The sequence below is a fragment of the Dama dama genome, chromosome 19, assembly GCF_033118175.1.
Source record: "Dama dama isolate Ldn47 chromosome 19, ASM3311817v1, whole genome shotgun sequence".
Classification (NCBI taxonomy): Eukaryota; Metazoa; Chordata; class Mammalia; order Artiodactyla; family Cervidae; genus Dama; species Dama dama.
The window spans coordinates 64,388,820-64,406,891 of record NC_083699.1 but is presented as its reverse complement, the minus strand read 5'-3'; the positions used below and the strand labels follow the sequence as shown (position 1 = coordinate 64,406,891).

The window sequence follows — 18,072 nt, the reverse complement described above, 5'->3', positions numbered from 1 at the left end:
GGTAACAAGGAATTTAGCAAAGATATCTATGCAGCATTTTCTTGGAGGAAGGGTCAAAATCTTCATGGAGAAGCCTGTGTTCCTTAGACGGATATTTAGGCTTTTTTCCCCCAATCAACCTCATTACGGCTGCAATTATTAAACAGTCTTTTCCGGCAGGTCTGTGTAAAAACTGCTCCATTTCTTGGCCATCCGTTTGCCCCCACTGTCACCGCTGCGCCCATAAGCGATGCTGGTTTTGGGAGCCAGGCTGAAGGCCTCGACAGCAGGACTGTGAACAAACTTTACAGCTGCAACTTCCTGTGGTTGCAACTGAATCCTTTGTGTTAATCAGAATGGTTAATGGTTAGTTGAAAAATATTCCACAAGAAAACAACTGTGATTCACTAGGAACAATACAAGTCACAAAATGATGTTTTATGATCAGAAATACCCTTGGTTCCTAGACTTCCTTTTTTTCTTCTTCTGTTGAAAACATCATTCCTTGAGACAGCTTCCCACTCCCTCCCCCTTTCCATGAACATTATGGAGAAAGGAGACAGGACCTGGCAAGATGAATAATTATAATCTATGGAAGGAACCACTTTATCATCTTCATTCCCATTGCTGATCTGACAGTTGGTAATTTCATACATCTGCTTTCATTTGTAAAGTGCTCACTTATCTGACTCTTTCTGTATCTGTTAAGACTCTTCTTTCCTTAGTTGTTCATTTTATCATATTCATACTCAGTTACCTGTTGTCTTTTTTACTGCAGAATTCAAAAACCTAGAATATTAAGAATAGTGTAACATTCTCATGTACAGTTTCCTTTGTGATCAAACAGATACATACAACTTGGATAATCAATTCATCATATAAAGTCATTTTCCCAAATGCTGTAATGATTATATATTAGTCACTGACCCTAGAATAATTCCTGTGTATTTTGTGAGACAGGCAGGGGAGTTTAGTGGAAATGATTCTGGGCTCGGGATTCAAAGATGGGGCTCTCCTCCTGGGACTCCACTTGAAAACCTTCCGTAACACTGCCTGGAGAGTAAATGACATAATCTAAGGGACTGATTTATAGCAGCTGCTCACAACTTGTTGGGAGCAACCTGTCTGAGCTCAAGTTTAGTCATTTAGAAAACAACTTTCTGATTTGAAAGAAATTTACCTGCCTACCTCACTCATTCCAACAATCATTTGTTGAGTACCTCGTCCATGACTGGCCCTATGTTGGGAGGGGAAGCAGAGAGGAAGAAAACGCAGTCCTCACCCCAAAGAAAGTGGAAGCACAGAAGGGCTGATGTCTAACACAGGGAGTTGTTACTGTCGTCACCGCTAAGACAAGAGTGACCTGTTGAGGCTTTTTTCACTAGGCTCTGTACCCAAAACCTTACCTGCGTGTTTAATTCCTACGACAGTCTAACTACAAGGGTACAATTATTATCCCTGTTTTACAGATGAGAAAACTGATCCTTGGAGACGTTAAATCACTTGTCTAGATCACATGGTGATTTGGTGCTGAACCAAGATTTGTATTCAGAAGTCTAGTGGAAGAGTCAGGGTTTTATTTTGAAAAGGCCATTGTTTTGAAAATCAAATGACAAAACAGATGCAAATAGTCATGGAAAACAGAAAAGTCAGCTAATATTAGTGCTCCTGTGTGCTGTGCTGGGCTCAGTCACGTCCGACTCTGTACTCTATGGTCTGTAGCCCACCAGGCCCCTCTCTCCTCAGGATTCTCCAGGCAGAAACACTGGAGTGGGTAGCCTTTCCCTTCTCTGGGGATCTTTCCAACCCAGGGACCGAACCCAGATCTCCCACACTGCAGGCAGATTCTTTTTTTTTTTTTTTTCCAAAACACTTAAGAAGTTTTATTGAAGACAATAAAATACAGAAACACCAGATTCATTTTAAAGTAAAACTGACAGCATCTTCCAGAACTTGCCTAGTATTCCACCATTCTTATCACTATTTAAAAAAAAAAGCCAAGTTCCAGATCCAAAATAATCAATGAACCCTGCAGGCAGATTCTTTACCGTCTGAGCCACCAGGGAAGCCCAAGAATACTGGAGTGGGTAGTCTATCCCTTTTCCAGGGGATCGTCCCAACCCAGGTATCAAATTGGGGTCTCCCACGTTACAGACGGATTCTTTACCAGCTGAGCTACCAGGGAAGCTCACAGTAAGTGTAAACAGCTTGGAAGATCAGCATAACCCACTCTGTAAAGCATTTTGACACAGGCACTTGTTTGCAGGAACCAGGGCAACAGTCCTATGTTATTACAACTTGAGAAAACTTTTGAAACTATGAGAAGTTATAAAATACATTTTACAAATACAAATACATTTTATAAAATAAGGATGCTAAATAATGTATTAACATTCTTTTTGTATAACAAATGAAGGCACTAAGGCTCCTCCTCCCATTTCTCCCATCCACCCATCCATCCATCCATCTACTGAATGTAACGAACACTTCCCTCAGTTCAGTTCAGTTCAGTTGCTCAGTCGTGTCCAACTCTTTGCGACCCCATGAATCGCAGCACGCCAGGCCTCCCTGTCCATCACCAACTCCTGGAGTACACCCAAACCCATGTTCATTGAGTCAGTGATGCCATCCAACCACCTCACCCTCTGTCGTCCCCTTCTCCTCCTGCCCTCAATCTTTCCCAGCATCAGGGTTTTCAAATGAGTCAGCTCTTTGCATCAGGTGGCCAAAGTACTGGAGTTTCAGCTTCAACATCAGGCTCTCCAATGAACACCCAGGACTGATCTCCTTTAGGATGGACTGGTTGGAACTCCTTGCAGTCCAAGGGACTCTCAAGAGTCTTCTCCAGCACCACAGTTCAAAAGCATTAATTCTTTGGCGCTCAGCTTTCTTTACAGTCCAACTCTCACATCCATACATGACTACTGGAAAAACCATAGCCTTGACTAGACGGAGCTTTGTTAGCAAAGTAATGTTGACCACAGCCTTGTCTAACTCAATGAAACTAAGCCATGCCGTGTGGGGCCACCCAAGATGGATGGGTCATGGTGGAGTGGTCTGACAGAACGTGGTCCACTGGAGAAGGGGATGGCAAATCACTTCAGTATTCTTGCCTCAAGAACCCCAAGAACAGTATGAAAAGGCAAAAAGACAGGATACTGAGAGATGAACTCCGCAGGTCAGTAGGTGCCCAATATGCTACTGGAGATCGGTGAAGAAATAACTCCAGAAAGAAGGAAGAGATGGAGCCAGAGCAAAAACAACACCCAGCTGTGGATGGGACTGGTGATAAAAGCAAGATTCAATGCTATAAAGAGCAATATTGCATAGGAACCTGGAATGTTAGGTCCATGAATCAAGGCAAATTGGAAGTGGTCAAACAGGAGATGGCAAGAGTGAACATCGACATTCTAGGAATCACCGAACTAAGATGGACTGGAATGGGTGCATTTAACTCAGATGACCATTATATCTACTACTGTGGGCAAGAATCCCTTAAAGAAATAGAGTAGCCGTCATAGGCAATGAAAGAGTCAGAAATGCAGTACTTGGATGAAATCTCAAAAACGACAGAATGATCTCTTTGTTTCCAAGGCAAACCATTCAATATCACGGTAATCCAAGTCTATGCCCCAACCAGTAATGCTGAAGAAGCTGAAGTTGAACGGTTCTATGAAGACCTACAACACCTTCTAGAACTAACACCCAAAAAAGATGTCCTTTTCATTATAGGGGACTGGAACACAAAAGTAGGAAGTCGAGAAACACCTGGAGTAACAGACAAATTTGGCCTTGGAGTACAGAATAAAGCAGGGCAAAGGCTAATAGAGTTGTGCCAAGAGAACGCACTGGTCATAGCAAACACTTCCCTCAGCAGTTACTAACTCCCCTGCTTTCAGATAATGACATCTCTAATGAAAGAGAAGAGTGAAAAAGTTGGCTTAAAGCTCAACATTCAGAAAACTAAGATCATGGCATCTAGTCCCATCACTTCATGGCAAATTGATGGGGAAACAGTGGAAACAGTGTCAGACTTTATTTTTTTGGGCTCCAAAATCACTGCAGGTGGTGACTGCTGCCATGAAATTAAAAGATGCTTACTCCTTGGAAGGAAAGTTATGACTCACCTAGACAGCATATTGAAAAGCAGAGACATCACTTTGCCAATAAAGGTCCATTCAGTCAAGGCTATGGTTTTTCCAGTGGTCATGTATGGATGTGAGACTTGGACTGTGAAGAAAGCTGAGCGCTGAATAACTGGTGCTTTTGAACTGTGGTGTTGGAGAAGACTCTTGAGAGTCCCTTGGACTGCAAGGAGATCCAACCAGTCCATCCTAAAGGAACTCAGTCCTGGGTGTTCACGGGAAGGACTGATGCTGAAGCTGAAACTCCAATACTTTGGCCACCTCATGCGAAGAGTTGACTCATTGGAAAAGACCCTGACGCTGGGAAAGATTGAAGGCAGGAGGAGAAGGGGACGACAGAGGATGAGATAGCTGGATGGCATCACCGACTCGATGGACATGAGTTTGGGTAAACTCCAGGAGTTGGTGATGGATAGGGTGGCCTGGCGTGCTGTGGTTCATGGGGTCGCAAAGAGTCAAACACGACTGAGTGACAGAACTGAACTGAATTTACTAATGAAAACTTGTATTTCCAGAGCATTTTTCATTTGTAATTATGTGCCAGACCTGTTGAATAACTAAGGCCAATTTAGCATATGTAAAAGAGAAAAATGCAAGCTTTTAACAAGAATAGTAGAGATTTGATAGGATGAAAATTTAGTTTTGATCTTTAAACTTTTCCTGCACCTGAAAAACTCACCCACCACACTATTCCTTCTCAACTGTTAATTCAACCAGAGCAGGACAATGACACAAGATAAGAATGAAAGAAACAAAAAAGACTGAGCTTTGCTATGTATCTGCAATTGGAACCAAGGATGTATGAGCTTTACTGAGATGATCACATGCTTTTTACTCTTCAATTTATGAATGTGGTATATATTACATGGATTGATTTGCAGATATTGAAAAATCATGTATCCCTGGGATAAATCCCTTTTGATCATGTGCACGGTCCTTTTAATGCACTGTTTGATTTGGTTTGCCAGTATTTTGTTGCATGTTTTTGCGTCTGTGTTCATCAGTGATACTGGCCTGTAGTTTCCGTTTTGGGCGGTGTCTTCCTCTGGTTTTGGTATCAAGGTGAGGGTGGTCTCATCGAGTGAGCTTGGGAGCATTCCCCCTTCTGCAACTGTTTGGAACAGCTTCAGAAGGACAGGTGCTAACTCTTCTCTAAATGTTTGTATGTGCACACAAAGATGTACATGCTTAAAGAAAAAAGGACCAAAGCCACACACTAAAGATCTTCTTTACGGAAGGCTAAGGCGAAGATGAGTGAGTGGAATCTAGGAAACGCTATGGAATTTGAAATTGGATAACCTAGACTAGACCTACATCAGAATGGTGGCTGGTTGTTTACTGTGTGTGATCTACGCAAGCAGGGTAACTTCACTAAACCTTTATTCCTCTCATTTATAAACAGTGTTTACTCTACTTGCAGGGCTTCCAACAGAACGGCAGGGATGTGAGATCATTTGCTTCCCCACCTGGCCTGTCTATTGCTAAGTAAACAGGACTTCCTTCACCCTGGTGGCTCAGCTGGTAGAGAATCTGCCTGCAATGCAGGAGACCTGGGTTTGACTCCTGAGTTGAGAAGATCCCCTGGAAAAGGGATAGGCTACCCACTCCAGTATTCTTGGGCTTCCCTTGTAGCTCAGACAGTAAAGTATCTGCCTACAATGCGGAAGACGTGGATTTGAGCCTTGGCTTGGGAAGATCCCCTAGAGAAGGGAAAGGTTACCCACTCCAGTATCCTGGCCTGGAGAATTCCATGGACTGTAGAGACCCCATAGCATGGGGTCTCAAAAAGTCAGACACAACTGAGCAACTTTCACTTTTACTTTTTACCTGAAGCAGAACTGACTTGGCTGCCTCTACCTTTCTTTTTTTTTTTTTCTTTTTTTTTTTTTTTGCCTCTACCTTTAAATGGCCTACAACTATTCTGGAATGGTTCTATGGGAGCTGGTTTAAATAGTTTCTCCAGTGGTAACAAAGAAAAAAATAATGGAGACTGTTAACTTACATATAAGTCAAAGTTAACTGTACTGATAACTGAAAAATTTTGAAGTGAAAGATAGTCAAATTATTTAATTTCATATTTAGATATATCTTCCCAAGGTAACAAGATGGGCTAAGTACTATTCTTAATTTTTTTTTAAAAAGTCATTAAGCACAAACAATGCGCCTGGCAACTTGCCATGTGCAACCACACCCCAGCCCTGAAACTCAATCCTCCACCCATACCCACATCACTCATCTCACCCCCATGAAGTTACATGAAAGTTTTTGGTTAGAACAATTTCTTGCTTTCATTTTTATAGTGTATCATAACTCCTCTTCATTCTCCTGTAGCCTCTTTTCCTTCCTGTCGTTTGTAACTGCCGACCTCTACATTGCTTTGTTATGTATACATCTGTGTGCTTGGTCACTCCATGTGTCTGGTCACGGCTACAGTTTCTCCAGTGGTCATGTATGGATGTGAGGGTGGGACTGTGAAGAAAGCTGAGCACTGGAGAATTGGTGCTTTTGAACTGTGGTGTTGGAGAAGACTCTTGAGAGTTCCTTGGACTGCAAGGAGATCCAACCAGTCCATCCAAAAGGAGATCAGTCCTGGGTGTTCACTGGAAGGACTGATGCTGAAGCTGAAACTCCAATACTTTGGCCACCTCATGCGAAGAGTTGACTCACTGGAAAAGACCCTGACACTGGGAAAGATTGAAGGCAGGAGGAGAAGGGGAAGATGCCATCCAACCCTCTCATCCATCACCAAGTTGATGGACATGAGTTTGAGTAAACTCCGGGAGTTGGTGATGGACAGGGAAGCCTGGTGGGCTACAGTCCGTGGGGTCGCAAAGATTTGGACACAACTGAGCAACTGAACTGAACTGAGTCACTCAGTGGTGTCCGACTTTGTGATCCAATGGACTGTAGCCCACCAGGCTCCTCTGTCCATGGGGATTCTCCAGGCAAGAATACTGGAGTGGGTTGCCATGCCCTTCTCCAAGGGATCCTCCAGACCCAGGGATCGAACCCAGGTCTCCCGCACAACAGGCGGATTTCTTTACCGTCTGAGCCACCGGGAAGCCCTAGCTGCTGGATAAGTGCTGGTCAGAAGAATGTACGTGAGGCCTCCCCATCCCTGTGGACACAAAATCAGCTAACCACCACATCTGAGGCAGATAGTCATCACACTCTAGGGAGTTTGTCGGCTGTGTTAGTCAACAAGTTGGAAAGTTTGGAGGCTTCTGTCCTCACAAACTCACTGTGATGGAAATGACAGAAGTTTCTAGAATGAAAGAGGCTGCAGTTCAGCAGCTTGTGAGCTAAATCCAGCTGCACAATTGTTTAACTAGCCGTCTTTAAAAATTTTTTGATAGGTTCTTGATATTTAAAAATGAGAATGCTTGTCAGGAAAATTTGGATTTCATAAAAATCGTAGGAGCTGGTAACCCTGGTCTAGAATTCCCGTGGGACAACAAGTGGCTGGAGCCGCAGGGGCATGCCCTCCGCAGGGGGCTTGGCCCTTCACTTTGCTAGGGCTCTCACTGCACCCAGCGGTCAGAGGTCACTTGTGACTGACTGCATACAGCCATGTACACACAGATTAACTTAATGCTCCCCGTCATACACATCTCCTCTTAACACTTAAAAAAAATACAAGCCCTAGATGTTCTGTCAATCTCTCTCTTTCCTCCTGAGGAAACTGCTCATGAGGTCCAGGGTCTGCTCCCTCCCATGAGGACGCCCTTCACCTCCTACCTGTGCTGTGTTCCTATTTCCCAGAGCACTGAGCCATGTCTTTCTTGCTTCACTCCCTCATTTTGCTGGAGCACATCCCTCCAAAAGCTCTATGCTCCCGAGATGAATGTTTTAAAAACTCTGTTTGAGAGATTTGAACTTTAGTTAACAGTCTGGTAAGGTAGAATTCTCTAGGTTGGGAATATTCTTCCCTCAGTATATTGGTAGCCTTGTTTTTAGCGTTTCTAGGTTTCCAGCTGGAAAACCTCAAACCATTTCAATTCCTAATCCCTCTGTGATCTGTGTTGTCTTCTCCTCCCCCACATCTTGTTCTGTAAATTGATGATGAATACCTTGGTTTGCATCTGTTTTCATATGTAACGGGCCCTTTCAATCTTGAAACTCATGTTCTTTTGAAACTAGAAATTTCTCTTTGTTCCTTTGATGACTTTCTCCATTCTGTTCTTCATTTTGAGTTTGTTATTCCTTCCTTTTTTTCTTTTTTTTAAAGAAATTACCTTAGCTAGATGTTGGATCTCCTGGCCTGGTCCTCTAATTTTCTTTATTTTTGCACTATTTCATGTGCTTCTGAGACACTTTTCCACTTTTATATTCCAGACACCTATTCTTTTTTTTTTTTTTTTAATTGTCTTTCTTTTTTTTTTTTTTAATTAATTTATTTATTTATTTTTTCAGTGGGTTTTGTCATACATTGACATGAATCAGCAATAGATTTACATGTATTCCCCATCCCGATCCCCCCTCCCACCTCCCTCTCCAGACACCTATTCTTATATGACATTTTAATTTTTAATTAATTTTTCCTTTGAATTATGTGTTTCCTAACTCTCTGAGAAGTGTTCTCTCCCCTGCAAAGGCTCTGTGGCCTCCAAACTGGTCTTTTCCTGGTTTCTTTTTTTTTTTAAGATCTCTGCTTTCATTTTGACGCTCTCCTCAAATGCGTGGTGTTTGGGGCTCCCTGCTCCCCTGTAGGAGTGGGGCAGTATAAAGGTGTCTGAAGCTGGCTGTGTGTGCATAGGAGTGGGTCTGCGAATGCTGAGGGCTGATCAAGGTCACTCTTGGGCCATCCCTGAGCCTTTTCTCTCGTGCTAACTAGATTCTGTCGGAGAACGTTCTCCCAAACTCTTCCTAGAGGGAGACAAACTAGCTTCAATGTCCTGAGAGAGAAGGCCAGCAGTTCAAGGTCACTGAAATTCCACAGGGCTCTGGTTCAGACACCCTGCACCATGCCTTCCACAGAGAGCGCACCCTGAAGGCTGGAAATCTGGACCTCGGCTTCTTACACTTTCAACCAGTTCTCATTTTCAGTCTTAACTCTTTCCCTCCCCCTACCAATTTCCAGAAGTACCTAGCACTGCCAATTTCCACACTTTTAGAAATTTTACGAGTTATTTCCTGGCTTTCTCCATGATCAATTTGGTGTTTAGCTTTCCTGGACATGCTAAGTCAGTTATCACTCACCCATCTGTTTCCCTGCTTCCAAAAACTGCCATAATTTTCTTCCTAATTCTCTTCATCCTATGGATTCATGATATTTCAATAGGGTCTCAGGAGCAAATAAGGCAAATGCAGGATCTTAATATAACATCTCATGTCTGATATTCTTGTCATTTTAATGACACTTCTACTAAGCACCTGGGCAAGTGAACTGAAGGAAAAGAAGAATCTAGGCGGGGAGGCATCCGCATGGAGAAATGGGGAACTAAGCAGCTGGGAGGCAAAGCTCACCATCTTCTTTTCTCTCCGCGTCAGAGAGAAGGGCCCCCGTCACCCTGCAGGACTGTGCGCATTCTCCTTTGGTAGCAACACAGGGACATGGAAGCTTCAGTATTTCTGGGTAAGAGTCCACTGATGCATGCGATTTTGCTGGCTTTTGCCCATAAAAGGTGTCCTAGAGTTCCCGAATCCATCTGTCATATTGCTTTCTAGGGCAACAAAAAACTGCGGAACAGAAGTAACTACGTGGAAGGTTAAGATTATAGTACCAGGATATAAGACAACCTCTTTAGTTTCATAGAAGGCCAGAATGGGGTACCAACTATTAATTTTGAACATGGAATAGAATTTGACTAGGAAAATAATTCTCCCTTCATATCTCTATTCCTAGAGCTGAATAAATTATTTTGAGGCAAAAAACAGACATTAAAAAGACAATGCGACATAGGAGAATGCCCCAAATCCAAAACACTGACACCATCAATGCTAGGATCGATGTAGAACAAGAGTCTTCCCGCACTGCTGGTGGGAATGCAAAGTGGTGCAGCAATTCTGGAAGACAGCTGTGTGTTTTCCAGGCCTGACCACAGACAGGCAAGTAGAAAGGCAGGATAATTAACTTTATGTTTCCAACTTGACCGGTCTAAGGCATGCCCAGATAGCCGGTAAAACGTTATTTCCGGGTGTGCCTGTGAGAGTGCGGCTGGGAGAGACGAGCCCTGGACTCGGCGGACCGAGTGAAGAGGTCCAGCGTCGCCAGGGAGTGGGCATCATCCTGTGTGCAGGGAGCCTGATGGAACAAGGCAAAGAAGGTGGGTTCCTTCTCTCTGGAGCTGGGAGGTCCACTTCTCCTGCCCCTCCATACTGGAGCTCCGGGATCTCAGGCCTTGGGGTCCTGGTACTTACATCACCAGCCGCCTGGTTCTCAGGCCTTCAGGTTTGAGCTGAATTATGCCACTGGCTTTCCTGGTTCCCAGCTCACAGATGGCGGATTGTGGGGCTTCCAGGCCTCTATAACAGTGTCAGTCGACTCCTGTAAGAAGTCTCCTCTTATCTCTCTCTCTCTATTCTACTGGTTCTTTTTCTCTGAAGAATCCTAAAACCAAAGGCTTCTGCTGACAGGCCTCACGGGGCAAACTGCCCTCCCCCAGCGGCCTGGTGCAGAGCCGGTAAACCAGACTCCCCAAGGCGCGCTGCAGTCACGGTCTCAGGCCAGCGCTCGGGTGATGACCTTCCGTGTGTTTACGTTAGATTTCTTCAGCTGAGGCAGTGGGCAGTGGTCCTCTTCATATGCCTCTGCCAGGACCTCCTGATGGGGGCAGGGGGAGGAAATCACGAAGACCTTTGTCCCCCAAGGACTGAGCGCCCAGCACTCTTCCACCCCTGGCCTCTCCGCCTCCCTAGTGGGGTCCTGGCTTAGAAGGGAGACGGGGCTGACAGGTGGAGCAGGGAGGGCCTTCAGGGCGGGGGAACACACAGCGTCCTACTACAGTGGGGGACACACGTCATCATGCATGGGCCACACCCACTGAAAGTCCAGCACCAAGAACGGCCTGAGAGTAAACCCCGGCCTTCAGGCGTCTATGACATGTCCGTGGTCACGACGGGCCTGCTCTGGTGAGGGATGCAGGCGGTGCAGTGGGCGGTGTGTGCGGGTGGGTGAGGGTGTATGGGAAGCTCTCTGTACTTTCCACTCAATTTTGCAGCGAGCCGAAAAATTCTCTAAAAAATAAAGTGTTTTATTAAAAAATCGAAACAAAAAAAAAGGCAGTATGTTATTCTGGTATATCAGCCTATGTTAGTAAAACAGAGAAGATTTAAAAACTATTATAAAACATAAAGTAATACAAATGACACATTTATAATCCAAAGGGTACATTAATATCTACATCTGAGATGGTCAATATTTACTGTCTGAGCAGGAAGAAAGCTGGCTGTCAGCAGCTGCTTCAACATCCCTTCAAAAATAAGACCCCAATTTGTACTTTGGTACAAACTCTGAGGCAAAACACTGTGTGATTTGGGAGAGTCTTTATTTCTAGTTCCCAAAGGCTTCCACTGAAAAGCTTTACAAGCTCTTCCAGAAAAGACAAAATATATTCAATTTGTAGTTGAAATAAACTGCATTTTGACATAAGTATAATGTTGAACATGCTTTTAACGAGAAAACAGAGAAACAGAAATTCTAGGGTAGGACAGATGGAAACACTGGCAGATAGACAGATAACGGCTAAGGAGGAAGGGGAGATCTAAAGTGAAATAAAAAGAAGCAATGTTTTAAACCACGAAGAGGACATAACTGTCACTCCAGGCTGGGCCAAGAAATGACTGAGGAGACGCCTACAGAAAAATTACAGTGCTGGCTGAAAACAAGGCAGGGAGTGGTCACCAGTGCCAAGAGGAAAGTTGTCCATTTACAACTTTCAGGCAGAGAGTTAATTAAAAGAGACAATAAACATTTGTGAGATACTTTCTGGTTAGGAAAGTTTACTGCTAGATGGATTTGATTATAGTGTTTTAGCTATTAATGCCATTTACAAGACAAATAAAAGGTATGTTACTTTATAAATTAAAGAAAATGTTTTCCTTTGACGCTAGTAAAGATAAAAAATTTAAATAAATAAAAGATGCAGAAAATTTCAGAATTTAATTTAAAAGGAGACACTGCTTCCTTTAAAAGAGCCAAGCTAAAAAGAGCTCCCGGCATCTGTCCTCTTAGCAATGGTGGCACAGGGATGCACGTCCCCTCCCGGACTCGAGGGCGCCCTCCCGTGGAGGTCCCCGACCGCACTAGCTGAGCAGAGGCAGATTCAGGCGCCTCAGGGGGCCTTGGGCCCCAGGAGCTGAGGAGCTGAGAAGACAGGACTTCCCCGCGCTGTGAATCCCATCTCTCCCGAGTCGCACAGGGGTGCACAGGAAAGAGCAGGAGGACGATGGAAGTGTTACTGAGCGGCCCTGACTGAAACCTCACAGGACTGCAAAAGAGGGAGGTCAGAGGGGGCCGGGGTAATCCAGGAGGGTTGAGGGAAAAGCTACTTTGCCCCAGCTGTGAAAAGAGAAGCAAGATCCAGGGAGGTGAGGCCAGGAGAAGGAGGGGACCACATGAGTGACTTTTAGTATGAAAACTCAATGAGTAAAAATTAAAAAAAGAAAGTGTGATGCGAGCAGGGCTGTTTTAAACTATTACAGGAGTAATGATTCATGATTACATTTCCTTCTGCATGTAATCTTAATCCATATAATTCAGCCAACAATCCACAAGGCACTTCGTACAACACGTAAAGTAAAAAGTGATTACAGTATTTGGGAACAGCCTATAATAATTCTACTATGCATCTCTGGTAAAGCAAAAGCTTTGTTTGAAGAGCAGCCATTTGACATCATTTCAAAGGTTAAAATTTAAAATCTCTGCAGGTGATATTCATATTGTTGTTTTTTTTTTAAGATGTAAAATTTTACTTTTACCTAATAAAATCAGGGTAGGGTCTGAGGTAAGGAAATGGTGATGTGGGAACCAGCCTGCCTAAACACGGAGGTTGGGCTCCACCTCTGAGGCCTCATAAAGAACATGTTGGTTGTAAGATTTATTTAGAACTTGTTAAGTGGTTGTATTTTACTTATCTGACTAACTTTCAAAGAGAATGAAAGCTTTGTTCAAGGTGAGTAAAGAAACCTGTAGGAATACTTTCGTTAAAAATTAAATATGAGATGCTGATGGTGAAATGAGTAGAAAGCATTAAGCAAGGACACTGACATCTAACCCCGTAGACTGAGTGTGAGTGTTTTCAACCCCTTGACTGTGAAGGGCACCGGATTAACTTGCTAGGGCTGCTTAAACAAGTACTGGACGGTACAGAACGACAGAAATGTGCCTAACAGTGCCAGAGTCCGAAAGTCCAAAAGTCCAAATCAAGGTGGGCAGGGCCCTGGTCCCTCTAGCATCCATGGGGAGGAACCTCCCTGCCTCTTGCAGCCTCTGGCGTTGGCAGGGTGCGCAACTTCTGAGGGCTCTGGGGGACAATCTCTTCTGGGCCTTTCTCGCAGCCTCTGGTAACAGCTGGAAATCCTTGTCTCGCCTTGGCGTGCATCACTGCAATCTCTGCCCTGCCTTCATAGGCGTTACTCTCCCGGGCGGCCTCACACTGTCTCCTTTCTGCACCTCTCCGTGTCCAAACCATCACCTTCTTTCGAGGACACCAGTCCTCCTGCATCAGAGTCCCACCCGCTCCAGTAGGACCGCATCTTAACTGATCCCGTCTGCAACCATCCATCTCCAAGCAAGGTCACCCTCTGGAGTGCTAGGGCTTAGGACTGCTAGCATGTCTCTGCGGGGATAAAATACACTCCATAACAGGCCTCATCACCTGGGCTTGTAAAGTCAGGACTGGGACTAGATGTAGTGCACCTTAACTGGTATGTGTGTGTGTGTGAGACACATCCGTTTGAGAAGATGATGAAGGCTAGACACCCCTGACTCAGGAGCGCACACGTACTCGGTATTGCACACAGCGTCAGGTGGTCACAGGCGCTCCCCAGCCCCCAGGACCCCAGGAGGCGCGGGGCCTCGAGGAGGCAGCGCCATCTCTGAAGTTTAGTTTCTCCAAGAGCATCACCGAGCTACAAACACAGCGCCGACGGCTCCCAAAGACACGTGAGCCGCCCAGATCCTCGCGCTGCGCTGCTCCCTTACAGGCTTCTGGGTGAGTGAGCTTGGGAACGGCTGGGTGCAGAGGAGCGCCCGTACTCCTGGTGCCCTGGGCGGGGCATCACGAATTAGAACCCACCAGAGAGAAGGAAACCCGCAGCCGTGACTCCGCCTCCCCGGGTCCAGATGGCTGGGAGCCAGAGCATCTCCTGAGCACTGCTAACCCGCCCCGTTTGCCGGCCCCATCCAGCTCCGTGTCTCCTCCAGCTCCTCTTCTCTGGCCCTTCTCTCTAAAGGACAATGCCTCTCGCTGTGAGCCTGGGTGCGGGGCTCCAAACCACTGCTTCCCCCAGTCCTCCGAAGGTCCCGTCACATGTCTCCACTTCCAGCTTGCCCCTTCGTCACTGTCACTGGTATACCAGAACAGCCGGCAAACAGCAAGCACTCAATAAATCCCGGTTGGAGGGCTGATGCTTTGAATATATGACGGATGCGCTTCCGCATTGATCTGACAGCTCCTTGCCAGGCTCACTGTGCTTCGACACAGCTTCTTACCACGGTTCTATACAAAGTGTCCCTGGAGGCCCAAACCAGAATCGCAGATCCTTCCCAACCATCCCAGTCCCAGCATCTCCTCCGTGACTCCGTGCCCATAACAGACTCCGACCGCCGGGTCACACCCAGCCCTGCTGCATGCCCTCCTGCTCGCCCACCCCCTCTGGTGCTTTAGCTCTTGCCCCCTGCCACCCTTGGAGGCTCTGATATCCACCCTCTGATGGTTTTACGCCCCCTGTAATGCTCGGAGGCTTTGATGTCCTGGCGGTCTTTCCCGGCCCCGCCTCCTTCCCTCCATCCTAACCTGCTCCCTTACAGGGCACTCAGCACCCCCACCCTCCTGCCTTCCTGCAGCTGGATGTGGGCCTAGCGTGAAGCCTGGATCGCTGTTCGCCTCTGCAGATCCTGCCCCTCAACCATGGCAGGTGCCACTGCCCAGGGTGTCCCTGCAGGCTCCCTGACAGCTCACGGGGCTTGCACCAGTTCCTGGGCAGCCACCGCCCACACGTCCCGGTCACTACCCGCAAGCCCCCAGCCCTGACCGCCCCGTTCACACAGACAGCGGGTCTCATCCTTTATCTGGCACTGAGACCCTGCCAGCTAGGGTTTCCACCCTCCTAGAAATGGGCACCTCCTTCCACAGGACACCTGCTATCATGCCACTGCCTCGAAGGCCCTTGTTTCTTCGATTATTTCCCCAAAAAATGCATTGGGTCCAGTTCTATATGCTGGGATATGGAGGCCCACCAAGACGGACAAGCTCGCGTTGCTCGCTGGGGAGTGAAGGAGGGGGTGTAAAGAACCAGTAATAAACAGACACAGATCCTCTTCACAGAACAGGAGTGAAACACTAGCGCTGATCCCTAAAGGAGAAGCTCGGACTGGCTTAAGAAGCACCTTCTCCGCCAGCCAGCTCTCCACAGCTCTGCAAGTGGGGCTGTCTCCCTCTATAGGCAGCCATCAAACCTTCCTTGCCCTCCACTGACCTCTAACTACAACCATCGTCTTCCCCTCCCTGTGGGCTTTTTTAAAAAGATTACTCTGCACATGCCATCTGCACATTCTTTTTCATTTAGCTGACTTTTAGTTAAAAACGTAATGTGTACATAAGACAAAAGGAATGTGGAAGAGGCTATTGCAGTTCTGAGCTGTCCAGTTACTCACCAACCAACCATAATCGAGCTCCCGCTCCCCCAGTCCACAGAACCCACTCTGGCAAAGGTCGCCAGTGACTGTCCCTCCCTCCACAGGTGGGCCTTCCCAGCCTCACCTGACTGTGCCTCTGCACTCCTGACCCGGGCCCTCCCTGAGTCAGGTGACAGTTCTGGGCGGTTACAGTGGACTGTCCCGGCCTCACCCGACTGCACTCTGACCCGGGGCCTGCCTGACCCATGTGACAGTTCTGGGAGGTTACAGTGGACTGTCCCAGCCTCACCTGACTGAACTCTGACCTGGGTCCTCGCTGACACAGGTGACAGTTCTGGGAGGTTATGGTGGACTGTCCCAGCCTTACCTGACTGCACTCTGACCCGGGTCCTGCCTGACCCATGTCACAGTTCCGGGAGGTTACAGTGGACTGTCCCGGCCTTACCTGACTGCACTCTGACCTGGGTCCTGCCTGACCCATGTCACAGTTCCGGGAGGTTACAGTGGACTGTCCCGGCCTTACCTGACTGCACTCTGACCCGGGTCCTCCTGACTAGGGTAACAGTTCTGGGAGGTTATGGTGGACTCTCCAGGCCCCACCTGACTGCACTCTGACCCAGGTCCTCCTGACCCATGTGACAGTTCTGGGAGGTTACGGCGGACTGTCCCGGCCTTATCTGACTGCACTCTGACCCGGGTCCTCCTGACTAGGGTAACAGTTCTGGGAGGTTGCAGTGGACTGTCCCAGCCTCACCTGACTGCACTCTGACCCGGGTGCTCCCTGACCCATGTGACAGTTTTCACAGGTTACAGCACAAGCTCTTCCTTCCTGGTGCCTCTGAAGAAACTGATGTGAAACACCTTTACCCATTTTTCTCTCTGTAAGCATCCACCTTAGGTAAACTGACCATGTAATTCTTATGATCTTTATGGGGTGACTTTGAGAGTGAAAGAAAGCAGTATTAATAATTATTACTCTTCAATAGTGAGTGTATAGAACTAAGACTGCTCCATACAGACTGGGAATATATGGTCCCTCTGTTCTCTTGGGAGATCACATCCACTGTTGTGGTTATAACAACCACCATTTGCAAAAATAAATCTGTAGCCTTGATGCTGATAGTGAATTTTATTTTCCAATCCTCAGATATTGATTTCCTAAGTCCATGCATGCTAAGTCGCTTCAGTCATGTCCGACTCTTTGCAACTCCATGGACTGTAGCCCGCCAGGCTCCTCTGCCAATAATTGCCTGAGCAGGAATAGTGGAGTGGGTTGCCATCTCCTACTCCAGAGGATCTTCCCGACCCAGGGATTGAACCCATGCCTTTTATGTCTCCTGCATTTGCAGGCAGGTTCTCTACTACTAGCACCACCTAGGATGCCCTGATGTCTTACAGATCTCTCTAATTCAGCATAGCCGAAGCACGGTCCTATCCATTCCGAAAACCTGCTAATCCTCGTCTTTCCCTTCTGGGTCAGACAGACAACCCGCCTGCTCGGCTCTCGAGCAGGGGCTCACTGCGCACATCCTGTTCCACCTCACCCGTCTGGTTTAATCACCAAGACATGCTGGCTTCAGTTCTGAAGATCTCTTTAGTTCACCATCCCCACCGGACTGTGGTCATAACCTTTCATCCGACCTCCTGGCTCCAGCCCTGCCTGCCTCTGGCCCGTTCCACCCTGCAGCCAGAGGAGCCTGAAACCGTCCACACTGCTGCCCGCCCCTTTCAGTGGCTGCCTGCACCTCCAGAGTAAGGATTCTCATCAGGCTCTCGTTCTTGACCCCTTCACCCTCACAACTCTCAGGACACCAGGCAGCTTGTGGAAACACACACACACACACAACCCCCCACTAAGCTGTCTCTTCCGAGGTCTTCATTCATGCTGCAGACCTCATTTCACTCACCTGCGTCTACAGCATTTTCTCGTCACACAGCCTGCCCAGAGGGGAGCCTGGCGCCTTTCCTCAACTCTCCTGCTGCTGCCCAGAAACATTAGTCTGAAATTAACCATGTTCTACTAGACTTTGTCCTACTAGTTCCTACAATTACTAGTCCTACTAATGTTTCCTACTAGTTGGTAAACTTCATAAGGACAGGGGCAGTGCCCCTTAAATACTTCATAAATAGTCATCCTATTTTTAGGAA

General features: G+C 46.8%; 1 protein-coding gene across 1 annotated transcript in view; it reads right to left on the bottom strand.

Annotated features, from left to right (window-relative positions):
• The window catches only part of TBC1D5 (TBC1 domain family member 5), a 567,048-nt gene that overhangs the window by 138,236 nt on the left and 410,740 nt on the right, over window positions 1–18,072 (bottom strand). The window lies entirely within an intron of this gene.